Source organism: Cibotium barometz, chromosome 24 (genome assembly GCF_041138505.1).
Source record: "Cibotium barometz isolate CiBa-2024 chromosome 24, ASM4113850v1, whole genome shotgun sequence".
Classification (NCBI taxonomy): Eukaryota; Viridiplantae; Streptophyta; class Polypodiopsida; order Cyatheales; family Cibotiaceae; genus Cibotium; species Cibotium barometz.
The window spans coordinates 10,263,411-10,278,858 of NC_141069.1; the positions used below are offsets into that span (position 1 = coordinate 10,263,411).

General features: G+C 45.3%; 1 pseudogene across 2 annotated transcripts in view; it reads left to right on the forward strand.

Annotated features, from left to right (window-relative positions):
* The window catches only part of LOC147624901 (WD repeat-containing protein LWD1 pseudogene), an 83,772-nt pseudogene continuing 68,324 nt past the window's right edge, over positions 1 to 15,448 (forward strand). The window contains exon 1 of one of the 2 annotated variants that reach the window (XR_015268878.1): positions 1 to 205. The product of XR_015268878.1 is annotated as a WD repeat-containing protein LWD1 pseudogene, transcript variant X2 (transcript). The remainder of the gene's footprint in view (positions 206 to 15,448) is intronic. The other variant, XR_015268877.1, reaches the window with a different exon arrangement.

A 15,448-nucleotide genomic window follows, 5' to 3' on the forward strand; every position in this document is an offset into this window, starting at 1 on the left:
AACTACAAAGTAGATCATTTTTACCAGCGTGAAAAAGATACGAATATTATACGGGTGCTACCGTGAACTTCCAACATCAAGCTATTCGAAACAGAATTATTGAAGCGTCTCAGCAGAGAGTAGAATCCCTAAGAACCCACAGAGGAATTTCATCCGCAGCAGCACTGGGTGCAGGCTTCTGGGTCAAGCTTACTGAAGCTCTCAGGTTGGTGTCTCTTCAACTTTTTCGCTTAAACACAGTTTATTTATGGATTGTTTGGTGAATACCAAAGATCTGGCGTGCTTTAGGGTTTTCATATTTCTCCTGGGGCCTGTAAAGCGACAGGAAGCTTTATGTGATTTATAGTTAGGCACAGATTCTTTCGTACTTTACTGTTTTTCGAAATGTCTTGAGTAAGTTTCTTGATGTCGTGGAACCCCCAAAATTGCAGTGATTGTTAGGGTTTGTCTGGCCTTGACCTTGATGATTATGATGACATTTTTAATGGTTAAGAACCATGGTGACTACTGCTGTTATTATTATTGCTAGATATAACTCTGATGATGATGATGATAGTGATGGTGATGGTGATGGTGACCTTGATGATGGTGACGATGATGAAGATGAAGATGGTGGTGGTAATGATGGTGATGGTGATGGTGATGGTGGTGGTTATGATGAGGATGATGATGCTACTATTACAACAAGGATAACATTAGTAGCTATGGTGCTACACACTAGTGCACCATTTAGTGTATGTGTTCAATTCCACAAAAAAAAAAAAGTATGTGTTCAAGCTTCTCGAAAATATTTTGACTCTTCTTGGTACTTGATTAAATACTATCATAGCATATCTTACTAAGGATCCTTATAAAAACCCCAGTCTAGACCTTTAATATTATTGTAATGCGCGAGGGGAGCTTGCAAGCATGCCACAAGTATCACTATCTATGATAAGTACCTGCAAGAAATAATGGACCTTGAGTGATAAGACAACACATTGTTGGGGATGAAGTGAAGGAAAACTGGCCATATGATTGAGAGAACAGAGGACCCCTCTCAACATGTCACATGTTTGAAGAAACCTGTATGGCCACAGGGTTCTGGACTGGAGACACAGTTGAGCTGTGTCAACTTGTCACGTATTTATGTCCATGTTTCTAGCCAGATAGACTTGTCAAAATTGCAGCAAACTTTGTGTGAGGCTTCAGAGCATAGTAAGGTTAAATGATTTCAGCACATTGAATTCCTTGTAATTTGTAAAGTTAAAAAGATTTCAGCACATTGAATTCCTCTTACTTTCTAGGATTTCTTTGAGGGGCGATGTGAGGGTCTATCTCTCAAGCTTGCACTCAGTAGCTTGATGTAGTTTCTTAGCAAGGGGAGGGGGGGAACGCTACACATTATCTTTTGGGCAAGGCAGTTGCTGTGGCGGCAGTTCAAGGAGATCTCCACCAAGGAAGATTGTGAGGTGACCTGCATTTTGACACACTTGGAATACTGACAGAGTTATTTAGATAGTTAGACAAGGGGCAAGTATATGCCGGAATACCTCAAATTTAGGCCACCACCAACTGTTCATCCATGTCAAATTGTTTGCCATTCTTTCTGGGAAGGGAGGGAGGGCAGGGTGAAAGAATGCACAGCGGAAGATGGGAAAGTGGAAATGCGAGAGAGAGAGAGAGAGAGAGAGAGAGAGAGAGAGAGAGAGAGAGATGGAGAAAACGCAGGAGTATACCTGCTCTTAATACCAATCAAGAAGATGATGAAGATGGTGGAAGTCCCGAGCAGGAGGGGAAGGTACACCTCATAAGTGAGGGACCGCACAAGCTAGAAACGCAGACGTCAAGGAGGCATGCAAGAGACGAATACAATGTGTATGTGAGGGGGGCAGGCCAAGGAACCAGCTCCATGACTGGGCATAAATAGCCCACGACTCTATAAAATGAGGGAAAAAAGGTGTGAGGGTTGACCAGCCCCTCAAGGCTTATGCTAACATGGTCAGCCCTAGGGGCTCCCCAATCAAGATCAAATCTTGTAGATAATCAATCATGGGAGAAGCAGGCTGCTCCCTGGAACCCTCTGAGTCCATCTGCTATAACTTTGTAAGAAGAGTTACCAAACGTTGTAAAGTAGCATCCTCCGGAAAGGTCGGCATCGCTAGATGTAAGGACTCTGTAGGAAAAATGGGGTCCATCTGCCCAAACTCCATACCATGAGTTGCCCAATGTTGTACACAAGCACCCTCCATTAAGGTGGGCATCGCCAGATGTAAGGACTCCACATCCCCCTTTGAAAAATGACGTCGTCGGGTTGGTACAAGCCCAACCTGAATCTGATCCAAATCCAGAAGTCTCTGGAAGTACCATTGTGCCCTAGGCACGGCCAACGACCACAAATCCAAAGCATCCCATCGGGTCCGAAAGCCCATCCTCCAAGACAACCCTGCACGCCACATCAAACCAAATGCAGAACTAGTAGGTGGAAGGGCATCCTCAAAAGCCTCACAAAGAGAGGTAGAGGTAGACTCCTCACAATGAGGAAGGGAAGCATGAATATAAACTGTAGTGGTATCAAAGTCCTCATAAGCATCACTGAGAGCAGAAGACTCTTCCATAAATGGAATCAACAACAAACAAGTGATCCCTGTGTAAGGATCACACCTAACAGGCAAAACACCCTTCTTTCTTTGCAAATACTGCAAAGAACACAGGCTCGGACTAAATAAACTCTACTCAGGATCCTTGAAAAGATTACTTCTCTTGGCAAGAAAGAACTACTCTCCTCCAGAATCTACAACCTCCAATTGTAGAAGAAAGTCTCCACAGGTATAGAACAGCTCCTGAACCGCTCCTGAAGCACTGGTGCATTCACCGGATCCCCTCTGAGTGCTAGCCGCACGGCTAGAGATGGGAAACGCAGCCTAAAATGCTGCCGTCCAGCAAAAAATCTGCACTCCACCTTCAACAGAAGGCAAGGAACAGGTAGAAACCGGGTACTGTGTAGGCCAGGACCAAAACATAGGTGTAGATGCTCCAAAATCAGCAAAATGCTGACTCAAATCAGCAAATCCAGCCACGAAACTGCCGTGCGATGAGAACGCTGATGCATATCAGCTCCAACTGCAAGTTGAAGCCACTAGAGGTCGTGGATCTCAAAAACGCAAATCACCAGACTTGGGGACAGCACTGAATGTGATGTGGGCTGAAAACCGCTGAAGAAGAGAGAGTAATTAATGCTGCAAGTCACCGGCGCTCCGATACCATGAAAGAATGCACAGTGGAAGATGGGAAAGTGGAAACGCAAGAGAGAGAGAGAGAGAGAGAGAGAGAGAGAGAGAGAGAGAGAGATGGAGAAAACGCAGGAGTATATACCTGCTCTCAATATCAAGCAAGAAGATGATGAAGATGGCGGAAGTCCTGAGGAGGAGGGGAAGGTACACCTCATAAGTGAGGGACTGCACAAGCTAGAAACGCAGAGGCCAAGGAGGCATGCAAGAGGTGAATACAATGTGTATTTGAGGGGGGCCAGGCCAGGCAATATATATGCCCAAATAGGGGCTGCCGACTAGCTTCAAGACTAGGTGTAAATAGTCCACGACTCCAAAACATGGGGGGAAAAAGGTGTGAGGGGTGACCAGCCCCTCATGCTAACATGGTCAGCCCTAGGGGCTCAAGCAGGACACCAAAGAAGAGCCAGCACAGCAGCCATCATCTCCCACCATTGGAGGACCTTCTCTTGCCAACTAAGTCCCACCACCTTGAGCACCATGCAGTAGCTCCCGATGAGGGATATATTAAGATGAGGGTATACGCTCTCAGTTCTAGTACCAGCTTTAGCTTTTCATTTTTAGTTCCTAGCATTTCCATTTTTTATAGAACTTAGACATTGTATCACATGGACTTGATGTAATTATTTTGGTCTCATAGGTCACTTTGGCCTTTTGAAGACGTTAATATATCTTTCTTTCTCTCTCTCTTTCTCTCTCCACACTCGAGATGTCATTGCTGAGTTTGTCCTAACCCTAGGCCTGGGTAGCCTATACCTTCAAATGGTATCAAAGCTGAAGGGAATGCTTAGGCCATCTCAAGAAGCAGCATAGCAGCTCATGTAATTTGTCCGAGGCCTTTTGTCATCTTAGGCACTGTTGCCGACTGTGCCTCCCTGTTGCTATTTGCCGTGCCGATTGCTAGAGTCCATCGTCGCGTGCGTAGAATCTCCACTGCATGGTTGTATTACCATGTCAGCACAAGCAGATGTGCACATATCAAAAACCGTTTTTTAAAGGTTTTAATAACCTTAATCAGCCATGTCACCTTTGTAGTATGGCACACGCCTGTTGCTACATTGAGCCCTCGTGCTCCCGCCGGTTGCCCCAACTCAGGCACTCTCTGCAACATCATCATTAGCAGCCTGTTTACACCTCAGGCTTCATGTCTTGAGATCCACAACATCAAGATTTTGGGGCTTCTGAAAAAGAAGGTGAAAATTTTCTAATTAAACACTCTTGCATTCAATAATTTTGGGGATTTCTGCAAAACTGGGCTGCTTGCAGAAGTCAATTTGGGGGTTTTTCAAATTTTGACCAAAATTGGCTAATTGAAGCTTCTTGGCACTCATAAAAATTTGGGGGTTTTACAAAATTTGACTTTGGGGCTTCATTAAATGCTCACACTTTGGGGCTTTTCAAATTGAAGCCCCTCCTGTGACACAAGCTCCCTCGGAGCCATGGAATCATGGAAACGACGCCGCAAAAAGGCTGACATCACTAACATCAAGGTGGGATTCTACCCTTACTTTTATGCGTGTGTGAGTGTCTAGGGTTCTTTGCCCGAGATGTCTCCCAAAACAAGATGTAATGATCTCTTGTGTGTTTTCCGGCGTGAGTGTCATGGGTCCTTTGCTTGGGTCATCCCCGAAATAGGTTTGTAATAAGTGTTCGTCATGTCTGTTAGTTTTTTATGTTTGTAATGAAGTATCCACTATCTTGGTCTATCCCTGTTTAGATCTGCAACAATCAACATCATTGAGTCGTGCAATCTATTGCTCTCTCTCTGTCTCTCTCTGTCTCTCTCTCTCTCTCTCTCTATTCACAATTGAGATGAGTACCACCCTCCATAGCTGTCTTGTCCTAACCCTAGGCTTGGGTAGCGTGTACCTTCAATCTTCCTTGGTCTTTAGCTGTCCCATAGTGTTGGATATTTTGGATTTTAGTGGTGTGAACACTTTTTAGGTGTGAACATCCCTCTTAGGTCTAGGTTAGAAGATGAGGCTTGATGCCTATAAAAGCATGTATTTGGGTGGTTTCATTACTGTAGTGAATATCATTTGAGTTGTGCAATCTCTTTCCATTGTTGGCTATCAGACACTCTCTCTCTCTCACCTTCCTTTGCAACAGTTCTCATGTGTCAGCAAGGTATTAATTGATCATATCATTAAACTCTCTCTCGCTCTCTCTCTCTCGGGGTAGTATTCAGTGGGCCAGTGTTTTCGATGAGGAGAGCAGCAGAGCCTAGATTGACTAGAGCACATGCAGCCTTGGGTGGTTTGGAGAGGATGTGTTCGCAGGTTCAGTTTCAGGAACCTCGAACGAAACTTTGGCTTTTTGACACTCTAGTGACATTAGCTATGCTTTATGGAGTGCAGATATGGGGACCTTCAGTGGGCCATCACAGCGCAGGCGGGTGGAGAGGTATGGAGAGGCCTTTGGTATCTAGGATTGCTAGGATTATTAGAGCCAAGGCCTTGGTACCTCATGAGATTATTCGAGCAGAGCTGGCGGCTGCCCCTCTGGTGATTGAGGCTCTTACGAGATCAGCCTCCTAAATACATGGCTTGTGGGATCTCCCCCGAGACAGATATGCACGCCTCGCCCTTGAGTCCTCCCGACAGTTAGCTTTACAGGGAGACACGGCTTGTTGGTATGGACAGATGACATCTTGGTTCCAGGCACATGGTTTTAGCATGGACAGATTGCCTCCCTTCCAGTATTCTCTGGAGGCACCCTCTCTCACTCTCACAGGGACAGAGATTACTAGACTCATCCGTCAGGATTTAGTTCAGCTGGACATTAGGAGGACATGGATACAGCCGACTGAGGAGTTGGGCACGAAGATGGCTTTCTACAGAGAGCATTGTCTTCAGCTCACAGCAGATGGTTTTGTGATTAGACCCAGTTACATGGATGTACACTTGTCTCATGCAGTACGATGTGCTATTGGTCAGATTCACACATCCTCACACCAGCTTGAGATTGAGATTGGCCGATATAGAGGTATACCAGCTGAGGCCAGGATATGTTGAGCATGCCATGGGGAGCCAGAGACAGAGCTGCATTATATATGCCATTGTACTGCATACTATGAGATACGTGGTTGTTTCCACTGTTTATTCAGAGAGGGTTTTGGACCACTTTCTAGAGTCATGGTGTACCAGGACCAGAGGTGTTTGGGATTGTTCTTGCTTGAGTTGCGGAGATATAGAGATAGCCTGCGTAGGCGCACAGAGAGCCGGACTCAGAGGCACATTACAGACTTCTTTAGTCCAGCCATTACTGCGCCAGATGGACCACAACAGCAGGACATGGATACTGCCCACACCAGCGGTACACTGATTGATCGTGCGATTGAGCTTGGGTGGTCCAGACGCCCACGACTACGGAGGAGGGCATCCCAGCATAGACGGAGGTTGCAATGGCGGATTCGGATTATTCTTGCGAGACATGCGGGACACTCAGTCAGGGTGCTGACCACAGAGGATATTGAGGAGATCCGCCAGCGTCCGATGCGGCACATATCATGAGATGGAGGCACCTCCATAGTGTACCCCCTCGTCCCACATGATATTGTATCCCCTCACTGTACTCTACTCACCTCCATAGCGTACCCCCCCCCCCCCCCTCACTATATTCGCACCCTATAAGGGTTTCTGTTTACCTTCCAGTTCCAGTTTCATTTTCTAGGTGCCAGTAGTATCATCTTTATCTTTCATTTTCTAGTTTTTTATCCAGACATTGTATCAAATCCACCATGATGTAACTTTTTGGTCTCATAGGTCATTATGGCCTTTTGAAGACGTTAATATAACATTTCATTTCATTTCTCTCTCTGCACTCTTATCTTCTCTACATTGTGCTATTCATCGTCAAGAACCAAGGGCTGAAAGTATTTATCAAAGTATAATCCTCGTATGTAAGCTTTATTGGCATATATTGTATGAGTAGTGCCACATGTGAACATGAGCTAACTAAGGGCACTTTTTCCCTTTGGGTTTGTCCCCTTGGAGATTTGGTGTGAAAGGACACCATCCATGATATTTGTATTATGATATTATGGAGTTGACCTACAAGCTCCACACATTCCAATGCAATTCTATTCTTTGCATCTATCACCATCTTGACTGTACTATGTACTTGCTTCGCTGTGTGTGAGTGTGGTGTTGTGCTAACCCTAACTAGGTAGTTGCAGCTCTCCTCTTGGGCCAGTAGTGGTATTAGAGCATTGTAGCTTGCTGTCACCCAGGCTGCAAATTCGCATGCGGCAGGTGGTCCTTGATCATTTTGTCCAGTGTTGTTTTCGGCCATTAGCGCCCCTGCTTTGCTCGCCGCCGCCCAATGTCCATTCTGGCCGGCCAGCCCCGTGGCACTAGTGTGGGGAGGTTTGCCTCCGCCCGGCCCATAGGCGGCGCTCGCTTGCGATGCACAGTGGGCGGAGCTCTGCCCACTTTATGCCTGATGTGGCATAGAGCAGATTTTCACATGTTTGGGAGTCTTCCGTTCGATGATTTCATCGCTCGACTCTAGTTTCGTCCTTGGTTCCATCGTTGTTTCGTTGTGCTTGCCATCTAGCTTCCAGGCAACTGTTCGCCAGGCGGCTGTCGTGCTCGCCGTCCAGCTTCTAGGAGATTGTTCGCTAGCTGGCTGTCATGCTCGTCGTCCGGCTTCTAGGCGAATGTTCGCCAGCCGACTGCCATTCGTGCTCGCCGTCCAGCTTCTAGGAGACTGTTCGCTAGCTGGCTGTTGTGCTTGTCGTCCGGCTTCCAGGCGAATGTTCGCCGGCCGACTGCCATTCGTGCTCGCCTCTAGCCTCCAAGCGATTGTTCGCCAGTCTACTGCCACTCAAATTCTGAGTGCAAGGTTCAGTAAAAATTGGGGTTTTTTTGAAATTTGTGCTTAATTGCACAATTGCAGCTATAGGGTACACAGATTTTGGGGGCTTCTGTGATTTATGTGCAATTGGGACATAATACAGCCCATTGGTGCACAGAAATTTGGGGCTTTTCACACTAGAGCCTTTATTTGCACAGAAATTTGGGGCTTTTCACACTAGAGCCTTTATTTGCATATGTATGCATTGATTGTGCAGAGATTTGCATTACTTGTGTCGTCAAGACACTACAAACTTTTTTTGCAGCCTTGTATTTGGGGCATAAAGTTTGATCAGGAACTTGTGATTGCGTGGCATAGCACTCTGGTGCATTGGGTTTTTACGTGCAAGTGTCTTTTACAGCATACTTGGTTGCAAGTGTTTGCATATCTCTTAGCAGAGAGATTTTAGCATTACGGTTGGGAATACAACCGATATATTCGGGGTTTTGTCCCAAGAGGACAAACTGGATGGCAGTAATTACTGCCTGTGGAGTTTCATGGTCCGAAACCTTCTTGTGGTCAAAGGTTTATGGGGTTATGTATCAGGTGAAGATGTACGCCCTATAGATAGCGCCTAACTTACTTGGCCGTGGTGCCCATCAAGCTGCGGCACCTGCTCTCCCCTCTTAGAGCAGAAGAGATGGGATACTCGTGATGACCAAGCGATGGCTTTGATTGCTTTGTCAGTAAAGCGATCAATAATACCACATATCAGGTCTTGGAGGACCTCACAACGAGCTTGGGATGTATTGGAGACCATGTATCAGGCTAAGAACGAGGCCAGAGTTACCTTTCTTAAAAGGGAGTTGGAAAATGTGTCCATGGAAGATGGGGACGGCATGGCTGATCATCTTATTAAGATCCAAGATCTTCGGGAGCAGTTGCTTAACATTGATGAGATCATTCTTGAAAAGGAGTTGGTCTCTAGGACACTATCATCACTGCCAGAAACTTACTTGAATTTCCACACATCGCTCACTCTATCTATGCGGGGAAACCTGAAACCAATCTTGTTTGAAGAGCTGGTTGGTTTGTTGCTACAGGAGGAGCAGAATCGGAAGAACAAATCTTCCGTCAAGTGTGGTACTGATGGGGCTTTCGTTCCCAAGACGAGGGCAAAGGAAAAGCCAAAAGCAATTTTCAGCCAAAGTCTGATTTGGGACAACCTTCATAAAAGGCTAAGAATGATACAAGCAAGCCCAAGAAAAAGGGCAAGTGTCACTACTGCAAAAAGCCGGGTCACTATTTAAATGAGTGCAGAAAGTGGTTTGCAAAGGAGAAGAAAAAGGAAAGCGGCATGGTTGTAGATTCTTCTTCATCTCCTGCAGTGATGTGTCATATACTTATGCAACACGTGTAGCAAATTTATGCACAGCCTAGGTACAAAGCATTGGCAAGCAGTGAAGTGGATCTTTTGCTATCTTCATGGCACCCTGAATCTTCCTTTGGTATATCGCGGGGGCAGCTTGCAATTACATGCTTACAATGATTCGGACTAGGTTGGTGACTCTGATACACGACAATCCACCAGTGGGAATTGTTTCTTTTTGGGGCATTCATGCATATCATGGTTGAGCAAAAAGCAACCCATTGGTGCCAAATCTACTTGTGAGGTTGAGTACAGGGCAATCTTTACAGCCACAGTAGACTGTGTATGGTTGAGGAGTCTTCGTGAGTATCAACGAACACCCACTACCATACTCTTCACTGATAGTCAGAGTGCTGTAGCCGTGGTTGGCTGGAAACTGAGTGTTTCATGCACGTACTAAGCACATCGAGATGCATTATCATTGTGTGAGGGAGTGAATACATGCAGGGGAGATCACATTATCTTATTGCTCTACACAGGACAATGTTGCAGATTTGTTCATGAAGGCATTGCCTCGAGAGAAGTTTGAAGCTTTTCACAAAGCTTTGGGCTTACTCTCTTGCAGAAAGTGATCCCCTACCGACCTTATACAGGTTCATATTACCGCTACAAGGGGGATTTATTGGCATATATGATATGAGTAGTGCCACATGTGAACATGGGCTAACCAAGGGCACTTTTTCCCTTTGGGTTTTTCCCCTTGGAGATCTGGTATGAAAGGACACCATCCACTTTATTTTTATTATGATATTATGTAGTTGACCTACAAGTTCCACACATTCCAATGCAATTCTATTCTTTGATCTATCACCATCTTGAGTGTATTGGGTTCTTGCTTCGTTGTGTGTGCGCGTTGTGCTAACCCTAACTATGTAGCTGTAGCTCTCCTCTTGGGCCAACAAGCTTCCGCATGTTAGAGTGTGGTATCAGAGCTTTGCCTTTTGGTGAAGAAATTCAGCCAATTCTTTTTTTCGCTTGTGTGGTTGGTTTATAGACGTGTGTAGCACTCCCCATTCCGGTGTGACTCTTGTCCCTCAAAGGGTTGCTCGTTTATAGTTTACAGACGTGACTAGAAACGTCTCCCACACACATAGTGGATGGTTTATTTACGGTTAGGGAAAAACTTGACCACTCCTACTATTTGAGAGAGAACACTAGACCGCTGAAGATACAGTTACTTCCATGGCGAATGTGTCAGGAAGCCAAGCTCGACTAATGCGCCAAAACTTACTGCTGACCAGAAAGTGTAGCATGCAAGATACATGGTAGGCTCAGCCAAGATGAGTGGCAATGCTTTTATTGTCATACGATAGGCCATACTTCTAGGGCATGCCCTAAGAAATCCCTTGCCTAGACCATGTTAGTGGACACATTACTCATACGTTAGCTTAGGCATTAGCATGGACATTTGCATTATTATATGGTGATTAGACCATTAGGCAAATATATCCATTCATATGCACCTTTCATATTCCACCTTTCCACCTCCCATACCTCTTCATATCTCTTCACGTGCATGAAGCAATAACTACCACTATCTCTCATGTATTTTTGACAAGCAATGAATTGAGAATGAAGAAGCTTCAATGGAAATCACTGTTTGCAATTAATTCTCTGTTAATATTTTTCCATTAACACTTGGTGATAACGGTTTTTAGAGTCCTAGACTCTCTTACCCGCAACACTTAGCATGACGGCTTCCTTGATGGTGCCTGGCGGTATATGGCCTGAAACCGGCCTCTGGTAGAAACCAAAGTGCTGTAGACTAGCAGTCACCCTTCCACTTGTAGTCCAGATATAAAAACAAATTTAATTGGAGCTAGAGTGCCCCAAATCTGAAATGAGAACGACACCTGTTGGCCCCAAAGCTTGGCGCCCCTTTCGGTATTTCTTTATTCAAATTCAAAAAGATGTAAAGCTGAGTACAACAAAACCAGCCAGGGGAATACACCTGTATGTCCAATCTGGCAGCCCACAGGACCTCTTAGCACAGAGGATTCACACACAGATCTGTGTCCCACAAAAGCAACACTCTGTGTTTCCCTCTGATCAGCCAAGACCATTCAGCAGGGTAGCCTTGGGCACACATCTGGCATATCCCAAGTACATGGTTCCACAACTCAGCACAAACATACATCCACTGTCCAATCTCTGTTTCCACCCTTTCAATCTGCCATACCCCTCCTCTCACAAGGGGCCAGATAGCACAGCTCTGCAGCAGACATAAGCCAATGGAAAGAAAGAAAGATGGACAAGTTCAGAGCTTACCAAATCAGCACGTGGTTCTGCACTCGTGAGGCCAATCGTACCAGTTTCTACTTGCAAGAAACTGTCTGTACTTTCCTCCCTGCAACCACTCGACTGATGGACCAAATATGCTCTGATAAAATTCCACATGCAGCTGGAGATGCGCCGCCTTACTGTTCAGAACTAACAGGTCAACACCGGCCTGTACTTGTCCGTACAGGTCAGCAACACTTGACTGAACCTGTGCGTACAGAACTGTACGGACTGTACTGCAGTTGCTTGAATCCGCCTGCTGTACCCGACAGTACCAGCTGTACAGTTCTGCGCCTGCAATCAGTCGCTTGAATCAGTTGTCGTACAGTCGACTGTACCTGCTGTACGGTATCCCGTCTACTTCACCTGCACCAGCCAGCAATAGGGCAGCAGCCACCTGTACCAGAGCCGCCCGTACCTGCAGCAGTTGTACACTGTACCTGCTCTCGTATAGGTCTCTACGGGCAGTCTTCACAGAGCTGGACGGCCTGGCTGTACGGTCTGCTCTTCAAACTCTATGCAAAAACAGCAACCACACCTCTATGCAGCAGTTGACCCACTTCTCCTCTTCTCCACGCTTGAAAACTTCCACGTTTTCCCAAAAAACTAGAGAGAGAGAGAGAGAGAGAGAGAGAGAGAGAGAGAGAGAGAGAAATGTGTAACTCCAAAAGTGGAGTTCTCTCTCTCCAAAAATATCCTAGGGCTCTTTTAATGTTTATTAAAGTTTCCCTAGGGGCCACTAAGGCCTAGGGGCCACCCATGAATAAAACATTAAAATTCATTAATGTTCTGGTCCCCCTTCACACCTGAAGATGTCCACACATCATTCTCTTTGTCCGGGCACCCCAAATGTGAATCATTTAATATTTTTGCTCAGCAACCACCATGCCCACACTTGTGCTGTTCCATTTTCACAGGGTCATGACATACCCCCCTCTTGAAAAATGGCAAGCGTCCTCGATTCCATTCTGGTGATACAGCAAAATATCCAAAGTGAAATATACAATATGGCAAGATCAGCGTCCCAATCTCTCTAAGCCATGCACATGTAACATCATTCACTGCAAACCAATGGCGTAGTAGTAGTCCAAGTTGTATACCATTGTGAACCATACACGACCACAACATCCAATGTGACTAGTACACATATATCATAGAAGTCCCATAAACAGATGTACTGTCAGCCATCAGCTCCTTCGGTTGAGACAACAACTGCACCAAGCGACCTCTAGATGTCATCTGAGCCTGTCTGTATCAAGGGAGTGGAGGTGCTACCCCCCTCTTGAGCATCAGGCAATGCTCCAGACCCATGCTCTGCTGAACCTGAATGAGCCATAACAAGAGTCGGCTCCAACTCAAAGGCATTGAGATAAAGCTGCAAAACCTGAGGTGAATCTGTTAAGTCACCTTCCTCCATCCACTTCGCATCCATCGGTGAATAGTTCTTGAACTTCACAAGATAGCGACGGGAAACTTTACCTCGTACCTTTCTTTCCTTATGTGCCAGTATCTGCTCTGGAATAAGAACCTCATCAAGTTCCTCAACTTCCGGCTGAGCCTCATCTGATACATCCTTAGGCACATCCCCACGGAAAGGTCTAAGTAGACTCACGTGAAATGCATTGTGAATCCTCCAGTGATCTGGTAGCTTCAAGCGATAGGCCACCTCACCAATCTTTTCCAATACCTGAAAAGGCCCATAATAACGCATGCTCAACTTAGGGAATAAGCGCTCTTTACCCTTCATCTTCTTGAGTCTAGCCTTTTCAAATCGCAAAAGAACCCAATCACCCAATGCAAACTCTAATGCACGTCTATGATGGTCTGCAGCTTTCTTTTGCTTCTGCTGAGTTTTCTGGAGTGCCAACTTAACTCTCCGATAAGCTTCATCCATGTTTTCCACATACTGATCAGCCTCAAAGATCTTATCCTTTGTATGCAAAATGGGTGGTACCTTCTTCCCTCCTTCCACAATCTCAAAAGGCGCCTTGCCCGTCGAGGTATGAACAGTGTTGATATATGCAAACTCCACCAAAGGAAGATACTTTTCCCATTGTTGCTTGTGCTTTGACACATAACACACTTAAGAAGATCTAACAATGTAGAGTTAGCTTCTTCCGATTGACCATCTATTTGTGGATGAAATGAAGATGAAAACTTGAGAGTTGTACCCATGTTGTCAAACAACCCTCTCCAGAATAAACTCGTCATCCGTGGATCACGGTCACTAATGATAGACGTAGGCAAGCCATGATACTTGAAGATGTTCGCCATGAACAACTTCACCATATGATCAACTTTGATCGTCTTTCGCACGGGAATGAAATGAGCCTGCTTACTGAACCTGCATATGATAGTCCAAATGCCATCATTGCCCGTTTGTGTACGTGGAAGATCAAATATAAAATCCATGGCAATGCTCTCCCAAGGTCTATCTGGAATAGGTAAAGGCTGTAGTAACCTTGGTGTCTTTTGACGGTCAAACTTTACCTTCTGACATACGATACATTGCCTAATAAAGGCATTAACATCTCTTCTCAAGGTTGGCCAGTAAAAGAAAGTCTCCACTGCTTTTATCGTGGCGTCAATACCTCTATGACCTGCATACGGTGGAGCATGACTTTCAATCATAACCTTGAGTCGCAATGGCCTGGTAACACACAGTCTACCATGCATCAATAAAAACCCATCTCTGAGAGTATAGTGCTCATGCCGCTGACCCTCAGATATCTGATCATACAACCTGTCAAAGTCCTCATCATGGGCATACTGCTCTTTCATTTCATCAAGCTCATGATGATAAGCAAGTGAAACTGCTGAGACCTGTGGCTTGCGTGACAAAGCATTTGCCACAACATTCTTTTTGCCTTCCACATGCATAATCTGGAAGTGAAACATAGACAAAAAGTTTGCCCATCGCATATGCTTCTCTGAAAGCTTAGTTTGCGTGAGGAAATAACGCAAGGTCTGATGATCTGTCTGCACAGTGAAATCAGCCCCAAGCAAATAATGTTTCCATGTAGAAAGAGCATGAATTACAGCCAACATCTCTTTCTCATAAACCTATAAATGCTTCTCGGCATCTTGCAATATTCTACTCTCATAGGCTATCACATGTCCTTCTTGCATGAGAACTGTCCCAATGCTACTTCCGTATGCATCACACTGGACAACAAAAGCCTTTCGGAGGTCCGGTAACACCAATACTGGATCCGAAGTAAGCTTTTCTTTAAGCTTTTTGAAGGCTGTAATTTCCGGATCAGCCCATCTAAACGAAGTTGCCTTCTTTGTTAAGGCATGAAGGGGCGAAGCAATTTCAGCAAAATACCGTATGTACCGCCTGTAATAGGAAACACAATCCCAAAAAGCTACGTACATCATGCACGGTCTTCAAATCTGGCCAATTAAGAATTGCTTCCACCTTCGATGGATCCATATGGACTCCATGCTTAGACACAATATGCCCCAAGAAGTGTATCTCTTGCAAGAAAAACTCACTCTTCTTGCCATTAATAACCAGCCTATGGTTCTTGAGTTTTGCAAACACAATGGCCTAATCAATGATCAAAATTGCGACACCTTTTTTGGACCGTCACATAAAGAAAACTCGGACAAGTAAACTGCGCCGAGTAAAATACAAAAAACTAGAGAAATTACATCTTATTTTGCATTG